Source organism: Chiloscyllium punctatum, chromosome 8 (genome assembly GCF_047496795.1).
Source record: "Chiloscyllium punctatum isolate Juve2018m chromosome 8, sChiPun1.3, whole genome shotgun sequence".
Taxonomy (NCBI): domain Eukaryota; kingdom Metazoa; phylum Chordata; class Chondrichthyes; order Orectolobiformes; family Hemiscylliidae; genus Chiloscyllium; species Chiloscyllium punctatum.
In genome coordinates this window covers 12227643-12250513 of record NC_092746.1, presented here as the reverse complement: position 1 = coordinate 12250513, position 22871 = coordinate 12227643, and positions in this window count along the sequence as shown.

Sequence of the window (22871 nt, the reverse complement as noted above, 5' to 3'; positions counted from 1 at the left end):
AGATTTCTCAACATATCATGCCCTTAGTAAATGTCGTTTAACATAAATGAAACAAACATCTGCAAATGCTGAAGATCTGAACCAGAGACCGAAATATTCCTGTATCCCATGCCTCCTGACTTTCTGAATGAGCCTACCATTGTGAACCTTACCGAACGCCTTGCTAAAATCCATATACACCACATCCCTGCTCCACCTTCATCAATGTGTTTTGTCACCTCCTCAAAGAATTCAATAAGGCTTGTGAGGCATGACCTGCCTTTAATCAAGCTATGCTTTTCCAAGTAATCATAAATCCTGTCTCTCAGAATCCTCTCCAATAGTTTGCCTACCACTGACGTAAGACTAACTGGTCTGTAATTCCCAGGGTTATCCCTATTCCCTTTCTTGAACTAGGGAATAATGTTTACCACCTTCCAATTATCTGGTTTTACTCCTGAGGACTGTGAGGATGCAAAGATCATTGACAAAGGCACAGCAATCTCTTCCCCTGCTTCCCGTAGTAACCTTGGGCATATCCTATCCAGTCCAGGGACATATCTATCTTCATGTGTTTCAAACTTTCCAGCACATCCTCCTTCTTAACATCAACCTGTTTGAGCATATCAGCCTGTTTCACGCTGTCCTCACAAACAACAAGGTCCCTCTTAGTAGTGAATACTGAAGCAAAATATTCATTAAGGATCTCCCCTACTTCCTCCGACTCCAGGCACAGGTTCCCTCCACTATCCCTGTTCGGCCCCACATTGATCCTCGGTGGTAAGAGTTTGGCGATGGAGGAGGCCCAGGACTTGCATGTCCTTGATAGAGTTCAGGTGCAACCCGTCCTTCTTGTACAGGTCCCACCTTCCCCAGATGGTATCGCAATTATCCAGATACCTGAAGCCCTCCCTCCTACACCAGCTCTGCGCTTGCTCTCTGTTCCTAGCCCCACTAGCCTGTGGCACCAGTAGCAATCTTGAGATTACTACTCTGCTCATCCTGCGTTTTAGCTTCCGACCTAACTCCCTATAATCACTTTTCAAGTTTTCACCTCTTTTCCGAGTTATGTCATTGGTACCAATGTGTACAATGATTTCTGGCTGCTCTCCCTCCTCCTTAAGAATCCTATAGACTCGATCTGAGACATCCCTGACCCTGGCACCCGGGAGGCACCATACCATCTGGGAGTCTTGCTTACGACCACAGAATCTCCTGTCTGTTTCTCTAACTTCTGAATCACCTAATATTATTGCACTCCTATTCTCCCCCGCTTCCCTTCTGAACCGCACAGCCAGACTCAGTGACAGCGACCTAGCTGCTGTAGCTTTCCCCTGCTAGGTTATCTCCCTCAACAGTATCCAAGGGGTATACTTATTATTGAGGGGAACAGCCACAGGAGATCTGTCTATTCCCTTTCCCTCTCCTGGCATTCTCAAAGATACTTTTATCCTGTAACTTAGGTGTGACTACTTCCCTATAACTCCTCTCTATCACCCCCTCAGCCTCCCGAATGATCCGAAATTCATCCAGCTCCAGTTCCCCAACGCGGTCTGTGAGGAGCTGGAGTTGGGTGCACTTCTCGCAGGTGAAGTCATCAGGGACACTCATGGTGACCCTTCACTCCCACACCCTGCAGTAGGATCAGGCAACTGCCCTGGCTTCCAACCCGTCTGTTGGACTTGTGTCTAAATTGCCAAAAGAGATAAAAAGAACCTTACCTTACCTTACCAATTCTATACACAGAGTCTTCTTTTTGGTTAGAGGAGGACGACGGGTGGGAGCCACTACACTTGTAGTGAGTTTAGCCGCTGCCCGAATATATTAGTTCACTTACCCAGCAGTCCCTGTGTCTGCTACTGCTCCTGTTCAGTCTTTGCTCTGCTGATGCAAGTGGTAAGTATTTTATATTCAAATTTACCTTCCCAGCTGTCCCCTGGCTCGCGCTTTATCGACTCCCGCTGCTGAATTGGAAGCTGCCAATTCACGAGGTTAGTATTGCTACCTCACAGTGCCAAGGTCCCAGGTTTGATTTCAGCCAATTCAAATTATCAATATTCAACTTCTCATTGCACCAAACATGCCAAGCAATCTAGACTGCAAGAAATCTTGAAAACAAGAACAGAAATTACTGGAAAAACTCAGCAGGTCTGGCAGCATCTGTGGAGAGTAAGCAGAGTCAACGTTTCATGAATCAATGTCACTCGACCCGAAACATCAATTCTGCTTTCTCTCCACAGATGCTGCCAGGCCTACTGAGTTTCTCCAGCAACATTTTTTTATTTCAAGATTTCTTGGAGTCTAGTTTGCTTGGCATATTTGGTTCAATGGGAAGCTGAATATTAATAATGTCAATTGGGCTTTAAATAAAGTATTTAACAAGCAATAATACCCTTAATTGGCAACTGTTCACTGCCGAATGGGAAACTTGCCATGCGATTTGGTCAATGCCGAACAGCTGGAGCAAGATTATCTTGAGGCCTTGCCAGATCTCTCGCCTAATTCTCCCACACATTATGTCACTGTTCACAGTTGCTCGGACCCCTTTAAAATTCTGCCTGGAGAATTGGAGCATTCCAATTTACTGAAGCTTATTAGTTACTCAGGAAACGTTAGAAGATTCAAACCTTACTTGAACTCCTACGTAACTATCAAACAGAACCACTGACTCACTATTGACGCTCCCTAACTACATCTCTAACAGCTGACTCCCCTGAATCAATAACACCCACACTCCATCACCTAGTCTGGCCCTGCGAGTACCGACTGCCTCGTCCCACAACCTGTTGGAACGGAACTATCCTCACACCCCATTTGGAATCAAGCGCTCCCTAGAATGAACCAACCTGAGCACTGCCGGGCAGCCTACAATACCTCATCACCTGGATGTTTACCTACCCGAGCTACCTGGCAAAGTAACTCTTAATGAATTAACCTATGCATTTTCCCTCAGTCACATTCAAAGTGTATTTGGGACACTTAACTCCTGAAATATTACAGCAAATATCATGGAAATGCACTTGCCTTGGCCTGCAACTCCACTCCTCCCCTTGGTGGATTCTGTCTGGCTTCCTTTAATGGAGGTCAGATGACAATGGATGACTCACCTTCCACCTCACCAACCTCTGTATACATTGCATCACCCTCCGCCAATTCTGCCACCTACAAATGGACCCCACCACCAGAGGTATATTTCTCTCCCTACTCCCATCAGCATTTCAGAGAGGCCATTCCCTCCATGACTCCCTCATCAGATCCACGCCCCCCCACCAGCCCACACCCCACTCCTGGCACCTTCCCCTGCCACTGCAGGAAGTGCAAAACCTGCACCCACACCTACCCCCCTCACCTCCATCCAAAGCCCCAAAGGATTATTCCACATCCAACAGAAATTTATCTGTACCTCTACCAGAGTCATCTACTCTATCCGTTGCACCCGATGTGGTCTCCTCTATATCAGGGAGACAGGACGCCAACTTGCGGATCATTTCAGAGAACATCTCTGGGGCACCCGCACCAACCAACCCCACCGCTGTGTGGCTGAACAGTTCAATTCCCCTTCCCACTCCACCAAGGACATTCAGGTCCTGAGCCTCCTCCATCGCCAAACCCTTAATACCTGTGATCAATGTGGATTTCACCAGTTTCCTCATTTCCCCTTCCTCCACATTATCCCATTCCCAAGCCTCCATCTCAGCACTGCCCTCTTAACCTGATCATCACCCTTCCCATCTATCTGCTCCATCCTCCTTTCCAACCTATCACCTTCATCTCCAATTTCATCTCACCCTATCACATTCTCAGCTACCTTCCCCCTCCCCCCTGTCCCCCCCAACCCCAGCCCCCTCCCATTTATGTCTCAGCACCCCAGCCCACAAGCCTTATTCCTAATGAAGGGCTTATGCCCGAAACATCGATTCTCCTGCTTCTCAATTGCTACCTGACCTGCTGTGCTTTTCCAACACCAAACTCTCAATACTTATCGCCATGAAGTGTCACACAGAATCTGAGGCATAACAGACAACTCCTTGCTACATACAAAATATTACAACGTTACTAATTGTAATTCTCATATTTCTACTGTTTTCTCACTGTTTACATAAGTATAGTATGTATTTCATCCAAGGCCAACTCTATCATGCTTGTAGCCTGCCTTTGTAAATCTGTGGTCTCTCTTACATTTAATGCTTAACTAACTAAAACTGATTCAACCCTTTCAGTGTGAATGCTGTCAGGTCCTGGCAGTGACAAGCACTTCCACCTCTCCTGCTACACAATTCCCTCACAAAAGCACTCAAGAACGTTGTTGCATGATTAATGAGGTAAAGACAGTAGGTGACATGAGAAAAGTCACTCCAAGCCTGGTAGGCTGGGCACAGGGAGTCTCACTGGACAAAACACACTAATTAAAATTGGGACATTTCACTCACAAAGTATATTCTTTTAATTAAATTAATGGCATGATCTCATTAAATTATTTACCTCATTTCTTGAAGTTTTACTAATAAAAATGCAATATTCCTGCACTGTTCTTCTTATTTTCTGATTTCCTGTCAATTCTTGACTTAATTTTAATCCATCATCACTTTAGATGTTCCATTTTGCTAAGGTCTGGAACACATTCTTAGTAAGCCTTCAATAATACCTCTCAGCACCAGACACCCGGGTTCAATTCTCACCTCAGACAACTGTCTGTGTGGAGTTTGCACATTCTCCCCGTGTCTGCGTGGGTTTCCTCCCACAGTCCAAAAATGTGCAGGTTAGGTGAATTGGCCATGCTAAATTGCCCATAGTTTTAGGTGAAGGGGGAAATGTAAGGGAATTGGTCTGGGTGGGTTGCTCTTCGGAGGGTCGGTGTGGACTTGTTGGGCCCAAGGGCCTGTTTCTACACTGTAAGTAATCTAATCTAATCTAATACTTCAATAATGTACTATTGTCAGATCTTCATATTTATCATGGATCAGACAAATTATGTGGATCTTGCTTAGTAGGACCATATTAGGTCAAAATGATTATCAATATTTGAACACAAACGTGGGTCTTTCAGTGGGAGCTAACCTAGATTCATGCAAGTTACATTGCTACCAAACTTTTCCAAATAGTCAAACTTCGAAACCAAGTCCCTACCTCAATGTGGAACTTCTGCAGTCTTGTCCAATATCCTGTGGATCTAAATCAAATCGCAACACCTAATATCAACAAGGTCTGAGTTTTTGCACCAAGACAAATAGGAAACTATTATAACTGAGACAAAACATAAGACTTCTTTGCAAATATGAAATTCACTTTGGTTAAAATAATAGGTTTTAAATGCTCAACTCTGCTATAAGGGAATCTATAATAATTAAACATTTAATGTACATTTAATAATTAAACTTTTAATCTTTGCTAGGAACATTCTATTGAAATGGTAAACGCACATATTCCTCGCTGAATAATCATTGTTACCTTTGAACTATGGCTCAGTTGTCAATAACTGTATGCTTTTATATTACAACCTTAATGGCACAAAATGGCTTTTGGTGTTTCACCACTAAGGAAATGGCAACAGGCGCTGAAACAGAAAAAATCATGGAGTGATGCTTTGCTCATTTGGCAATTAAGAAATAGAGAGGAAGATTGAATTCCAAGTCAAGTTCTGACCCAAGTCAACCTGAATTGGATTGATTCAGATAAATTCAGAAAAAAAATTGCTTTGTTTGTTGTAATTACAAAGATAACGAGTTGATATCTTTTGAAGAAAACAATGCTTAGTTACAAAAATAGTATGTTTGCCATTAATTGTCAGAGCTTTATGATCAGCATCTGAAAATAAATGAAAGGCAGTTGAGTTATAAAATGTATCATACTGTGTTATATGAATTGAGCACCTATAAGGATATTGTTGCTGTACATATGTAATTTTAGATTCCACCTCACAGTCTCTGCATATTTTACATCAAGTAGATTTTCCCAGTGATCAATGGGTGATGTATCTCTAACTGCTCAATTTTATTGATAACAAGTAGAAAAGTATCCAATAATCATCAATCTTGTCTGAGTCTCGATTTTCTTGAAAATTATTGCTCACCTGAAACTATCCTTCCACACCATAAATTATTTGGAATCACAACTTTTTAGAAGGGGCTTTGAATGTCAAATTAATTTCAAATGTGTTTTTTTCACCTCCAAAAAGAAGTAGAGAGGACATTGTATCAATGACCAGAGTCTTTATGAATAGATTTTGTCAATGTGATCTCTTGGACAGATTGCCTGATATGATTTCATGAGGAATTTCCCATAGTTTTGGAATTTTTTCCACTTTATTTATTACCTCTCCAATGAGTTTTTATGTCAATGGGAAGAAAGGGTGATGTTCTTAATTATGGTGTTATGGCCAGCATGTTATGGTTGGAGCAGACTTGACAGATCGGCTAGTCATTTTTACACCATTATTTTTGTATGCTTCTACTAGAGAGACAGGCACGTGTGCTGAGAAGCATTTAGTGCAGCGGCCCAGATATTCCAATTACCATCTGAACAGATTTGACCAACTTTATGATTATCTGTTTACTGGTTGGGGATTTTGAGGCTGGATTGTCCTTCTTGACGAAGGGCTTAAGCCAGAAACATCGATTCTCCTGCTCCTCAGATGCTGCCTGACCTGTTTTGCTTTTCTCGACTCTGATCTCCTGCATCTGCACTCCTCACTCTCTCCTAGTCAACTTCATGGTGATAAGACTAACTCTGCATATGAATGAAAATAAATGATTGTTTGACCTGATTTCCAGAGTCTGCTTTAAATTTGTGCAATAACAACGCTGGTAGTACCAGAGTCAAAGCTCCGCTATACTGCAATTCAAGACCTGATCCTAACAATATAGTTATCACTGGTGATGTGGCTCAGAGGAATCAAAAGCTTGTTCCCCACTTCATTGATGGGGAGCTGGAGGTGTTGGTGGATGGGGTGGTGGAGAGGCAGGCAATCCTTCTTCCTGCAAACTGCCATAGGAGGCCATGCCTCGAGAACAAACTTGTGCAAACCCAAATTAATGCCTGGCTTAACAGTTCGGCCTGAGTGAAGCCTAGCACGGCAGACAGAAGTTCAATGATCTTCTGCACCCTGCAGCAGTAAGAACCACTATCTTTACGCTGCTTCCTCACACTCACCATCCACTACACTCGCTTTTCATGGGATTTAAATTCTCACTATTGTATGCATCATATCCACCCAGTGGCTTTTGCTCAACTCATGCTACCAAATTATTAACCTTTCCTGCCACCATCCTTCTGACACACTCAATCGGGAGACTTAACCACGTCATCTGCTTGTGAATCACATCTGACTGCTCTTCCATTCCATCACTTCTTACCCCTCTTTTTGTATCATTTCAGGAAAATTTGGCCCACCTCAGTCTAATGTATCCACAGCTCTCAAACTGACCTATCTGTAATCCCCAGGCTTTTTGGATTTGACCTGAAAGATTGACCATGGTCCAAGCCCCATACTGCAAGAACATGGATTCCAAGATTCCAATAGGACCTTGTGCCTGTCCAAGGTTGGACCCCACAGGCTGAGATCAAATAACCCACTTAACTGAGCACATTGCCCATCCTACTGATCAGCCTCTTTACTCCATCTAGGACTGGCCCTTTTGACGTTCAGATATAGTTTTTAGTTTGAATGTCCTACAATGTGTTTGCAATGCAAACTGCTGGCAAATGCTGAATCTGTGAGCTTGCCAGTCGCATATAGTTACATTTTCACCCATTTGACTGTTCAGTGCAATGGCAAGTTGCCTGCCTCTCTGTCCGCACAAAACAACATTGCAAGCCAGAACATCTGGCAGCATTTGAGTTAGAACTGAAGATATTATGTACTAAAAAAATCAATACATGTGACAGAGGTTTGTAGCCTAATAGTCAGTGCCAAGTGAGTGAGCTGTAAGAAATCAAGAGGTGTGAGAGGCATCCTATGTAGATGTATGAGATGTGTGTGTCTCTGTGGCAAAAGTGATTTGGCAGAAGAGTACAAGGCATATTAGTCCAAGAGCTCCAAAGTGAAAGTTTGAAGGGATGAAGTGATTACTGAATTGTTTTTAAAGCAGCCACAATGATGTGGTGACGCTGGTGGTTCAGTAATACTCAGTTGCATGGAAATAGAATAGAAGAGATAATGTCCATGGACAATGCACAGAAATGGTGGTGATGGTAAACTGGATGAAGACCCTGAAAAGCAAGTCATAGAGTTATACAGCACAGGGACAGACCCTTTGGTCCAACTCATCCACACTGACCAGACACCCCAATCTGATGCAGTCCCTTTTGCCAGCATTTGGCCCATATCCCTCGAAACCCTTCCTATTCATTTACCCATCCAGATGCCATTTAAATGTTGTAATTGTACCAGCCTCCACCACTTCCTCTGGCAGCTCATTCCATACACGTACCACCCTCTGTGTGAAAAAGTTGCCCCTTAGGTCTCTTTTAAATCTTTCCCCTCTCACCTAAACCTATCCCCTCTAGTTCTGGACACCCCAACCCAGGGAAAAGATCATGCCTATTTAGCCAATCCATGCCCCTCATGATTTTATAAACATCTATAAGGTCACTCCTCAGCCTCTGATGCTCCAGGAAAAACAGCTTCTGGACTAGTACCTGACAATGATTCCACTATTAAGTGCCCTGTGTACAACTATACTTTGCAGACCAAGAGTATTTCTGGGTCCACCTATTTGCTCAACTATCTGCTGTTAAAATGTTTAAATTGGTCTCAATGCTGTTGACCAAAGGAGAAAAACATCCATATTTCCCATTCTGATTCATTATCTGGTGGCCCCAACTAGAAATTTCCACATGTTGAGTTACCAGGAAGCTGATGAAAATGGTAAAACTGAACTTAGCTTGCATCAATGTTTCCAGAAAGATGGGTAGAAATTTGGAGGAGAAAGATATTAAACTAAATGCAATGTCATATTTTTGATTCTTACAGTGGAGGGTTGTAGATAGGAAGAAGCAGTCACTAATTATGGCCTGTCACAGATGAGAAAGGACATTTTGCTTCTAATGATATTCTTGACCACGGGCAGTCACCAGTATTTCAGCTGACAGATCCAGTGTTTAAACCCTAATTTGCAACCCTCAATAAAATAATGACTTATTTCTAAAAATAATTTGACAATTTCATTCAATAAATGCCAAAAGAGATATTGTATACAAAGTCTATTCTTATTCAAAACACCACCCTTTAAATGACTTTACTGAATGAAAGAAAAGTGCTATTAAAAGGTTTAGAAGGCTAATAACAGTAAAAATTGTATTTTAAGCATATGGTTACACAAGTATGGCGGCCTGTAGATGGTTCATTTCAAGTTGCCAATGATCCATCCTCTCAGTTTCTCCATCCACCCTGTTATACAAACAGAAGCGGTTTGAAAAATGCAGCTGCTTCCTAATGGAAAGCCCAGCTTGTTACTGGCACTTATTTGCAGTTTTCCTTAACTTGCCATGATTACATTCTAGGGACCTTTCACTTTTCCCCAGCTGATCCTCGTCTTGTTACACTGCATTAATGACACTTCAGTCATTCTGGCTTTCAAGTAGAGCCCTTCCAGCCTGAACAGAGGGTTGACATTTCCTGACATTTTCCGAACTAATTACAGTACAAATAATTAAGCATGTTCTCGTATGTAACAAACGAAGGCAAAGCCGTCTGTCAGCTGCAGTGATTGATGACACTCCTGGAGACTTTATCTGATGGGTCCTGCCATGAGGTACAGGGGAAGCAAATTTATTAGAATGAACAATGCAAATTCCACTCATCTGATGGAGATGCGCACCCAGTCAGTATTAGTGTCAAGGTGAATGTGACAATGAAAGCAAAATATTTGCATTTTGTTTTACCAGTCGAGGAGGGAAATCAGAGCAAAAGGATGACAGGCCTAATTATTCTTGATTGTACAGACCGGGACAGTGATTTCTGCTGTCCAGAACAGGGATGTCATTGAGGTAACTAAGCAGGTCTATGTATTAGCTTGTGTCCAACACTATAGAGTAACTGCCTACCTGCGCTAGTTTGCATTGATGTTACTGCCATTCCCTTCAAAGTATTATATATGTCAGAGTGTAATCTCTCTGTGTGGCAGTCATCTCTCTGCTACATAATTACTTGTTAGTAAATTAATTCCTATCTGTCAGTATCTGTGGCACAGGCAGCATCCACCATGACAAATTATAATGTCACTATAGCAACACCTCCCACAGCTAAGGACCAAAAACAACTGGGCCAGCAGGAAATAGGCCTGCTTAAAGCAACATCAGTTACAGTAAAGCTGCAATTCAGGTATTGCTAATGGTGTAATCCCAAGCCTAGACAGATAACTACAATCGAATCTTATTATTGCAAGCAGTGTTTTTAGAGTTTTCTCATTATAATGTTTTGCCATAGTACCATTGCAACTTTAATGTGGGTATCTCAATAATAAAAATGCATAACAACAGCATTATTGGTTTTCTGTGAGTTGTGACCATTGTGCAGAGATTTATTTTCTTTCTGGGGTGCAAAATTAATATTAATTGTAATTGATTCATTTTAATTTAAGCAAACTGCATGAAGTAATTTTAAAAAAACTGTATTTGCAACATTTTCATAAATTACGAATGATAGATCGCTCCATCTACATTTATAGAAAACAATTATACCCATTCTCATGAGAATTTTATACATAGGGCAGAGATTTTCCCTCCTTGGTGTGTGTTGAGCTAAAGCAAGAAAGCTGGGAAAATACAGAGAATTTTTAAAGATCAGGATCCCACAGACAAGAAAACATCTTTTCTGTGAATTTTTTCCTCAACCCTTAAAGGAATGCTTCAGAAACTTGCTATTGCACAGTGACTACCTATTTCCATTTGATAGCATCTCATTAAAGTCCCAACTCACCAAATTTCTGCACTGAGTTGGGATGCAATTTGCAGCTATACAGGACATCTGTTGGCCACTTTTAGAATACTATGTTTGATTCTAGTCTCCATGCTATAGGAAAGATGTTGGTAAACTTGAAAGAGTGCAGAAGAAATTTAGAAGGATATTGCCAGGGTGAGAGGTTTTGTGCTATAGGGATTGGTTGAGTAGATTGGGGTTATTTTCCCTGGAACATCAGAGGCAGAGGCATGACCTTATAGAGGTTTATAAAATCATGAGAAGGATGGATAGGGTGAATAGCCAAGGTCTTTTTCCCAAGGTAGGGGAGTCCAAAATGAGAGGGCGTAGGTTTAAGGTGAAAGGAGGAAGATCAAAATGGGACCTAAAGGGCAACGTTTTCATGGAATGGAAAGTAGATAAACAGGAGGCTTGAATAACCCAGCAAGCCAGGCAGCACCAGGAGGTGGAGAAGTCAACATTTCAGGTGTAACCCTTCTTCGGGGTGTATGGAATGATCTGCCAGAGGAAGGTGGAAGCTGGTACAATTACAACATTTAAAGGGCATCTGTATGGGTACATAAATAGGGAAGGTTTAGAAGTATATGGACAAAATGCTGGCAAATGGGGTTAGCTCAGTATAGACATGGATGAGTTGGACTGAAGGGTCTGTTTTCGTGTTTTACAACTCTATGACTCTATGACACTTTCAATTCTCTTCTTCTTTACTGAGAAATTAAATGGAGCAAATTCTCAAGGTGAAAGTCAGAGAATGCAACTGGTGAGTTCAATTCAGTCTTTGCTTGTCCAGCCATTATGCAATTTTTTTTCCCCATAGTGCTCCTGCATACACCATGGCCACCATCCTCCTCAACCCTTTGCTATAATATGTTGGCACCAGATTCCTCATGTCATCATATCTATTCTCCCACCAACATGCACACAACTTCAGTACTGCAGCGCTTTACCATTGGGAAACCTACAACTTTTGTGCTTCTCCAAGTTATTTTGCGCACATGAACAGGAATGCATCTTAGGCATTTATTCAGCATCCTTATGGCTTTTAGCTAGTACACATTCACTTTGTGTTTAAATGGAAGCTGTAAGTCTGTTTACTTTACATTGCTTTCTTAGCATACACTCACTGACTTTAGCACTGACTGACAGACTGCCAGCCTCTGTGTGCATCGTTTTGCTTTCTTAACAATCTTCAATACTCAATTATAAGCTCACACCTCTGGGACCTGATGCTGACCAAATAAGCATGGGAATCAACCCACTGCAGATGGCTTATAATTATGCAGAAGATTATGATACAGTTATGCATTTTAGAGCTCCAGACAAAAGTTATGAAGAACTATTTCCAGAAGGAAAGAGCCATGTTTGGACTTTTCATGTGTGACTTCCTCTTGATTATTTGGCAGGTAGCCCCTGGTCAGTCCATCCTGCATGTAAATCTGATACATTTTTCGACATTTCTCTAACTTTTCTGTTGATAAATAAATGTTCTCTTATCAATGTGATTGTATGGGAGTTACATTCAGCCCATCTCACCCTAAAGCATTAGCGCTTTACGGGTCCTCTTTACTGTTCAGAAGATAACAGCAGTCAGTGAGTCAGGGCAGTAACATTGCATGGTTCTGAGGCAAGATGATCTTTAAGGCTTCATTCAGCCCAAAGATTGTGTCTGCTGTGCAGTGCATCCCCTCAACTGAGGCAGCAGTTTGTGAACAATCACCAGTCACCTACTTTACACCCTTTTGTCATTTGTTGTCATTCAACATTTTAGTGTTTGTCTAGATTATTAAATTTCGATGAACTATTTGACTGCAGGGTAACATTTAATCAAAGAGAAGTAGTACAGCTCTTCTCAGCAAACCACTAAGCTGTGAGGGAGACTGGAGACGTGAAGTTCTCATTGTACACCATCAAGCCTTGAATGGCAATATGCTGCCTTGTAAACTGAAAGATAGAATGTGACATTCCCTTCAGAGGTGTGTGGGATCATTACTGGTACCATAGGGCATGTGTAAGTATGGATGAGCTACACTCACTTCAAGGCAGCTGAATATAATAACTAGTTCCTTTCTTGCAGCATGTGAAGTGCTGCAAATCTGAGGGTTAAATATGGCGCCACTATCATGAACATCGCAAAATCCCTGCAACAATGAAAGTTCGCCACTCCTGCCAGATGATTATACAATGTCGATGCCATAGAGGCTTGTTGCCTGAATAATGAGCTGAAGAGTGAATAATTGCCGGAGAAAAGTCATCTTGGGACCCCACATGAATCTCATCGAAAACAACATTTGTCCAAAACAATCTGGAAAATTCAGCCTGATATTATATGAGGAATACTATTACTGCTCATGACAGGAACAGGTTCAATCCTGACAAGATCAGGTGCATAAGAGTACAGTGGGAAGTGGAAACATAGACTACCTGGGAGAGATGCATATGAGTAATCCACAAGTAAGGACAACACTTAAGACAGGCGTAGAATAAGGAGATGCAATGGAATATTTGCACAAAGGAATGATGAATAGAGGAACGCTGAATATTAGAAAGATTCACTGGGGAGAGCTTCATCAGAACTCTGGACTTCTTATCATTACAGAGCTAGCCCCATTTAAATTTATTTCAAATTCTTAGTAAGTCTTTCTACATTTGTTTCAGCTTAACAGGTACTGACCATCTCATTAGCAGCATTCAGTAGATATGGTGACATATGAGAAAGAGAATTGACAGGGATGGCCTCTGTCACCAAAGAATCAGACCAGAATTTTTGTTTTAAGAATATCAGTGTGAAGTTTCTCAATGCAAAATCAGCTACCACTTGCGGTTGTGCAATTGCACCATGACATTATCAATGTCTTTATTAAAATGAGGTTTAAGATCCAGGAAAACACAGCAACAATTATAATCAGTCTGTAAGCTACTTTAGTAGGCAAGTCCTTCGTTTCAATTAAAAGAAGGCTAATTAATTGTCAGACAACATCACACTTAGATTTAGACCATTTAACAGTCACCAAAGCAACCAATTGCAAAACAATTTGCTGACAATTGCTGACAATATCTTACTACAAGTTAAAACTTTAATGTAAGAAATATTTGCAGTTAAGTTATTTATTTCTTGCTTGGAACAAATTTGGTGCAACAGATGGGGACTTTTTGCCACTTTCAGTCAGGTATAAACTCATGCATTCTTTGCATTCACAAGCTGCAATGCTCAACCTAGCATTGACATTGCACGTAATTGCCCAGCCTAAGAATATATGATTGGGCAGCATGATCCCCTATTATAGTGCATTATGTGAAACACTGATCAATATTACAGTCAGGTTATTTCTGGTAAATTGACTTTAATTTCCCGTGACTTTCACCAAATCAGAACATCCTGAAAAACTTCATAGACAACGTGATGCTGTTAAAGTGTATTCATTGCAGAAAATTAGAAAACACAGAATCCAAAAGTAATCTATAGTGAGATAAATACCCAGAGGGCAACACGGTGGCTCAGTGGTTGGCACTGCTGCCTCACAGTGTCAGGGACCCGGGTTCAATTCCCGCCTCTGGCAACTATCTGTGTGGAGTTTGCACATTCTTCCTGCGTCTGTGTGGGTTTCCTCCAGGTGCTGTGGTTTCCTCACACAGTCCAAAGATGTGCAGGTTGGATGATTGGCCATGCTCAATTGCCCATAGTGTTAGGTGCATTAGTCAGGGGTAAATGTAGGGGAATGGGTCTGGTGGGTTGCTCTACGGAGGGTTGGTGTGGACTTGTTGAGCCGAAGGGCCTGTTTCCACACTGTAGGGAATCTAATCATAAACATTTTTAGCACGATTGGCTAACAGATGAGCATAGACAAATATATGAGAGAAAAAAACCCATTCTCTTTTTTGAAACAACATTAAAACACCATTTCTGTCCACTTCAGAGAGTTGGCAGGGCCTTTCTTTAATGTTTCCATCAAAATATGCCAAAATATTGTTAGTGTAGCACTCCCTTAGTACTGGCCATTGGCGAGAATTTATGCTTTTTAGTGCTCAATCTTCAGGAGTGGGGCTCAAACTCAGAAATAAGATTACAGTCACTGAGCCACAACTGTCATAGAGGGTCATAGAATATCATAGAGATGCACAGCATGGAAACAGACCCTTTGGTCCAACATGTCCATGCTGATCAGATATCTTAAATTAATCTAGTTCCATTTGCCAGGATTTGGCTCAGATCCCTCTAAACCCTTCCTATTCATATACACGTCCAGATTTTGTTAGATTAGATTACTTACAGTGTGGAAACAGGCCCTTCGGCCCAACAAGTCCACACCGCCCTGCCGAAGTGCAACCCACCCATACCCCTACATCTACCCCTTACCTACACTACGGGCAATTTAGGATGGCCAATTCACCTGACCTGCACATCTTTGGACTGTGGGAGGAAACCGGAGCACCCGGAGGAAACCCACGCAGACACGGGGAGAATGTGCAAACTCCACACAGTCAGTCGCCTGAGGTGGGAATTGAACCCGGGTCTCTGGCACTGTGAGGCAGCAGTGCTAACCACTGTGCCACCGTGCCGCCCACATTCTTTTGAATGTTGTAATTATACCAGCCTCCACCACATCCTCTGAAAGTTCATTCCATACACACACTACCCTCTGTGTGAAAAAATCGCCCCTTAGGTCCTTTTTAAGTGTTTTCCCTACTCACCTTAAACCTATGCCATCTAGTTTTGGACTCCCCTACCCTAGGGAAAAGACCTTGACTACTAATGCCCCTCTATCCGTGCTACTCATGATTTTGTAAACCTCCATAAAAGTTATGCCTCAGCCTCTGACACTCTGGAGAAAATGTCTCCAGCCTCTCCCTATAGCTCGAACCTGCTTACCCTGGCTACATCCTTGTAAGTCTTATCTGAACCCTTTCAAGTTTAACAACATCTTTTCTATAACAATGAGACAAGAATTGAATGTAGTATTCCAAAAGTGACCCAACCAGTGTTCTGTACAGCTGTAACTGTAGTGAGGTCACAACTGTAGTCCCACTTCCTATAAACAATCTGACCAATAAAGGCAAGTGTACCAAATGCCTTCTTTACTATCCTGACTACCTGAGACTCCATTTTCAAGGAACTATGAACCAGCACTCCAAGTTCTCTTTGCTCAGCAACACTCCCAGAAACTTGCCATTAAGTCCTTCCCTGATTTGCCCTCCCAAAATGTAGCACCTCATATTTATCTAGATTCAACTCTATCTGCCACTCCTCGGTTCATTGGCCCATCCGATCAAGATCCATTTGTACTTGGAGATAACCTTCACTGTCCACTACACCACCAAACGTGGTGGACCCAGTACCAATCCCTGTGGCATACCCTGTGGTTTCAGGCCTCCAGTCCAAAAAGTAATCCTCCACCACCACCCTCTGACTCCCACCTTCTAGCCAATTTTATGATAAGCAGAAATAATAATAGAGTTTTTGATACCTGATGCACTATTTCTGTGGTGACCCAAAAGGTATGAAGTTCCTTTAACCTTAACCTAAGGTTTAGCTGAGGCAATCAATCGCTCTATAATCAATTACATAGGCTTTACACAATAAATCCTTCTCAGACTTCAAGAATGTACCATTACTTCTTCAAACCAGCATTATTCAGCAGCAATTTATGAGATATACATATGCATTGCTAGCCTTTACATATCATCACAATACCTTCACCTGTATTTAAGTGGAAAAATTATCTAGCCTTTCTCACTTTCAGTGACAAATTTTGGAAGTGGTGGAGAACAGCACTGAGTAGACAGACTAGCTTCTGAAGAATTCCCTTTTGCATTCCCTTGTAGTTATGCACAGAGTTTGCATAACCCCAGTAGACAACCCAGTCTAAGATATTTAAGACCACAATTAAAAGAAAACCATTTAAACAAGGGGATGGAGACAATCTGGTGCTAGTGAAGTAGGATGCCAGAAATAACACATACCTCTGAAAGAAGTAGGAAGAAATGAGGTGATATTTGGTTAAAATTATTTTCTGAAATCTCCACAATGACAAAATTAAAGAAAAAAAGCATATGTTGCACACTTCTTAGAGTTATAAAAGAAGAAGTTATAATTTAATTTGACAAGCATATATCAAAACTAATTAGACTTTGAATTAAAAATATCAGAAGTGGACAATTATCAAGTCAGGAACATGTGTTTGATAGCCAAGTGTAATTGTCGCTAAATGCATTTGAGGTTATTTTGTCTTTCATAAGTTCCAACTACTCCTCACTTATTACTTTCAATTTTACTCGCTTCTCTCATTTGTTTCATGTTTCCTTCATTATAAACAGAGTTTGTGTTGTACCATTTCACAGTCTATTAAGGGCAGTATTGCCACTTACAGACTGCTGAATGTTATACTCATTCACCCACTGATCTTTGTTTGCTGATTATTGTTGTGTAGCAATCTGTTTAACAATACTTTACCCCTACCACCATCATATTTACCACCCCTTCCTCACTACCTGCCACCCTACAATTTTCACAGGAATTCAATGTATCGGCAATCATATATCTTAGCACACAATGATGCCATTAGTACATCAGGTTATTATGCCATCTGGCTGCCATGGTAACTGGCCTGCATATAATCAGGTGATAGTGTTTTTGTGTCATGATTTGATGATATCTTAAAGTCATCTCATAATATAATGCAACAATGTGACATATTCTTGTATTGGAACTGACGAACATTAAACTGACAGAGTTCAAGGGGCATAAAAACATGAGCATATAATAATGATTTTACATCTGTCATGCAGCCTATCCTTGTGTTGCAGTTGACTGACAAATCATTACCATGTTTCACAACATATAATCCCTATCATTTGTCTTTTCAATCAATAAAGACAGCAATGATTTACTAAATATAAACAAAGTTAAACACTATTAAGATCCTTTCATAAAGGCTTTAAATTTGTTTGAAGGGTACTTATTCCATGGGTGATACTTAAACATAGCTGTCCCCATATCTTACTGGGACAATACCTTTGAGCTGAGTGCAGATCAAGATGGACCTGGGTTCAAATCCTGATTTGTTTTGTTCTTCTGGGGTTGTGAGCTAAAGAGGAAAAAAAATTACAACTGGAAATCTGAGTTTTGATTGCTAACTTGTGACTGTGTGTGTGTGCGTGTGTGCGAGAGTGAGAGTGAACTGGAGAGAGAGATCCTAAGTAGTAAAGCAATTGGTGACTGAACAGCCCACTCACACATTGTGAGTGGCGAACTGAAGAAGCTACAAATAGATGCCTCATGCTCCAGGACATGAGTAAATACAGATTGGGGATATTACTGGAGGATCAAAATCGGATAAATATGAGTGGGAATATGGTTTTCCAATAGTACCAGGTACATTGAAGGAAAAATAGGCCAAAGAAAGTTACTCTATGACTCTCTTAATGTTTCGGGTATAGTGACCCTTCTTCAGAACGGACATTTTAAAGAAATGTAAGTTAGTGGATAAACATGATCTAAAAGTTAAAGTTTTAAATTGGAGTAAGGTCAATCTTGACAATCTTGAGCAGGACATTTCAAAAGTTGATTGGGGGAGGCTGATCGCAAGTAAAAGGATGATTGGAAAGTGGAAGGCCTTCAAAGATGAGATCACCAGAGTTCAGAGACTGTATATTCCTGTTAGAGCAAAGGGCAAGGCTGGTGGTGTAGGGAATATTGCTTGATTAGAAAAATTAAGACTCTGATCAAGAAAAAGAAGGAGACTTATATCAGGTAGATACTGGATTAGTGGTGCTGGAAGAGCACAACAGTTCAGGCAGCATCCAACGAGCAGCGAAATCGACGTTTCGGGCAAAAGCCCTTTTTACCTTATATCAGGTAGAGACAACTGGGATTAATTAAATCCCTAGAAGTGTATAAGGGTTATTGGAGTATACTTGAGAAGTATGTTAGTGAATTTGCAGATGACGCCAAAACAGGTGCTGTAGTGGACAGTGAAGAAGGTTATCTCAGAGTACAATGGGACTTTGATTAGATGGGCCAATGAGTTGAGGAGTGGTAGATGGAGTTTAATTTAGATAAATGCAAGATGTTACATATTGGTAAGGCAAACCAGAGCGACACTCATTCAGTAAATGGTAGGGCCCTAGTGAGTGTTGCCGAACAAAAAGACTTAGGGATGCAGGTGTATAGTTCCTTGAATGTGGAGTCCCAGATAGACAGGATGGTGAAGAAGACATTTGGTACTCTTGCATTGGTCAGTGCATTGAGTACAGGAGTTGGAATGTCATGTTGTGGCTGAACACAACATTGGTTAGACTATTACTGGAATACTGCGTGCAATTCCCTGCTATAGGAAAGATGTTGTTAAACTTGAGAGGGTGCAGACAGGTTTTGTAAGGATGTTACCAGGATGGAGTTTGAGCTATAGGGAGAGGCTGAATATGCTGGGTCTTGTTTCCCTCCTGAGTGTTGGAGGCTCAGGGATGATTTTATGGAGGTTTATAAAATCATGAGGGGTGTGGATAGGGTGAATAACCAGGGTTTTTCTTTTCCCTGGGGTACTGGAGTCCAATACTAAAGGTTTGAGGTGAGTTGGGAATTATTTAAAATGGACCTAAGGAGCAATTTTTTCACACAGAGGGTGTTACGTGTATGGAACGAGTTGCCAGTGGATGTGGTGGAGGCTGGTACAATTACCACATTTAAAAGGCATCTGGATGGGTACATGAATTGGAAAGGTTTAGAGGGATATGGGCCAAATCCTGGCAAATAGGACTAGGTCAATTTAGGTTATCTGGTCAGCATGGATGAGTTGGACCAAAGGAGCTCAGGAATTGGTAAAATTGCCTTACGGTGTAAGCAAATAGGAACGAATGCAGTGCTTCCAGAACTTCCTCCCGAGTGTGATCCCATTTTGAGGTTTGAAAATGATCACAACCCTTCAGTGAATGGTGATGGGGCATGTAGAGGTGGACAAGATGTATCAAACCAGGAGAGGAGGGGGCTGGGGCCAACCATTTCATATTTGCAACTCCAATATTTCCATTCATAATTCCACTTGGTTTCCTGACCACCACTTCAGGAAGCCATGAATAAATGGTTCTGGATACATTTCATTGACTAGAAAGGCCTCTTGAAATATGAATATATCAAACTAATAGGGTGGAGAGTATAGGTAGTTCTGCAAAAATGCATCAGTATTTTTATTCCAGGGCACATTTCTATATCATATCATGCAATAATAGGGCAGGAATGTTTGGATGGTTGAGTAACATGGCATAGGGTTTTACACATATTGCATGGTGAGTTATCTGATCAGTAACAAGAGAATTTTGTCTCCTGATTGCTGATGACTGTTACAGTAATGCTTTGACGCCTCAACTGCACTGCTGTCTGCAGACATCACAACGGCAAGCGGCAATTAACAGCAAATGAATAATGCTGCCAATCACTCGTCGCGGTAGGGAAGAAAAGTTGACAAGGTTGGAAATAACAAAAGGAAAGGGAGCAATGATTTTTTAGTCAGTTAACCAAATGATAATTGTTGGTTCCAATTAGTCCATTACAAAACCCTGTAATCATTTTCTCGTTCACACTTTATTTTATTATTAGCAAAGCAAATCAAAGGGGTAGTCAGCCAAGTCAGCAGTTATAATTACCTTGTCCCAACTGCCAGACAAGACAGTGTGTTTTTCTCAGTGTATAGGTGGTTATTTTGTGCCTGTTTGCTAATAAATTCTGACACTTCCACATCCCTTATTTGCCTTCATTATATGAAATTTTCTTGAATACTGTACTGTCAATTTTTAAGGTCTAGTTGCTGCCTTTGACCAGAGCTTTTGTATAAAGCATAATGAACCGTGCTTTTGCAAAGTTAATTCTTTTGCCATACAAAGGGCCAGATTGTCAAATGTCACATTTTATGCAATATAGACCCACGGCCTCAATCTTAAGGTGCAGTACAAAAGAAGTTTCAATTGCTGAGTATTTTTAGATGAGGTGTGATGATATTGCAAAGCCTTGCAAAAAGATTGAAGAAAACTATTGGGATTAAAATATTTTGTATGCCAAATGCAGATAGTATGCTAATTCATGCTAACGACCTTCGGCCAGTGACTTCAGCTGAAGTAAAATATAGAAGCCAATCGGGAAACTGATATTAATGCATGCTAAATATGGATTATAGGTGCTAATATATGCTAATGGTCTTTGCTTTCATTTATAAAAAATCATTATGGCTGAGTTACATACTGAGTTTCAAAATCTCACAGCAGGACGATGAATAATATGTAAAGAAGAAGATTCAAATTTGAGGTGCTAGAAAATGGACAGGAGCATATTAGTCATCAACATAAACCATGCATGATTTTCGTTTACATCAAAGTCAATAGAATGGAACTGAGGAAGTGTGTATTATGCTATCACTAATGTACTTTTTTGCAGCCCCAATAAAGTTGAAATTTACTCCCTTAAAGTACAAGATCAGCAGATTGGCATTATACTTCGGAAAGAAATTAAGTAGCTGGTGATTGAATATACCATACTAAAAAAAAGCACAAAGAAAATTCAGGATGGTGTTATCTGAAAGACCTAGTTGTTGCATGTGGAAGGATCAATCCCATGCATATATAATTTGAGGTACTGTAACAATTGTAGGATTCCAATTAAACAAAATATAGACATGAAAGGGAAGGTTTTTATCTGAATGATTATTTTTCTGTAAAGAATATGAAAGTATTTCCCAAATTGGGTTCTTGGGAAAATACAACTTTTTTCCCTTGAGCAGTTTGTATTCTTAGATAGATAGGGATCCATAGTCCTCAAAGGATGATATGTATGTCTCTCCATTGAAAAGAGACAATTGATTATATATAGCTTAAGGGTAACGACTCCACAAATGTGGGGAAAGGTGAGAAAATAGGCCTCAATGATTTACAATAGCCAGTATGGTGATTGAACTCACAGTTAGCCTTATACTGCACCACACCCAATTGAGCTAATGCTCCCCACCCCCACCCCCCATGTTCTTAGGTACCTTAATCTGATTGCACCTGTGACACAGTGTATATGCAGTGACAAGCACATGACTTTATAAGTTCTATACAGTCCACTACAGCTAAAATTAGATTACTTACAGTGTAGAAACAGGCCCTTCGGCCCAACAAGTCCACACCGCCCCGCCGAAGCGTAACCCACCCATACATCTACATCTACCCCTTACCTAACACTACGGGCAATTTTAGCATGGCCAATTCACCTGACCTGCACATCTTTGGACTGTGGGAGGAAACCGGAGCACCCGGAGGAAACCCACGCAGACACGGGGAGAACGTGCAAACTCCACACAGTCAGTTGCCTGAGGCGGGAATTGAACCCAGGTCTCTGGCACTGTGAGGCAGCAGTGCTAACCACTGTGCCACCGTGCCGTCCCGTTAGACAATGACCTTTCACCACTGGTCTCTTGTGGAAGTTGCCCCAAGCTTTAGTAGAATAGCCCAGCTTTAGAATAGGCTGAGTAGGAACAGTTCATCAACTTCGCCCACAACTTCCACCCCACCCTCAAATTCATTTGGTCCATCTTGGACACCTCCTTCCCCTTTCTTGACCCTGACCATTTCCATCTCCGGTGACAGTCTCCAGACAGACGCCTACCACAAACCTACAAATTCCCATAACTACCTGGACTATGCCTCCTCTCACCCAGTAATGATATATTGAACAATGTGGATTTTGAAACAAATTAGGGCTGGAGGAATTTTTGAAATGGGAGCCCCTGCTCCTGGTGCTGCAAACCTGAAGTAACTTGCAATGTAAGGAGTAACACAGAAATTCAATATATCATTTCAGTTGCATGACACTGTCATCTTTTGTTATAAATTCTGTGTCTTATGAACCTCTTCCAAAGCTACCTGATGAAGGAGCAGCACTCATAAAGCTAGTGCTTCCAAATAAACCTGTTGGACGAGAACCTGGTGTTGTGTGATTTTTAACTCACAT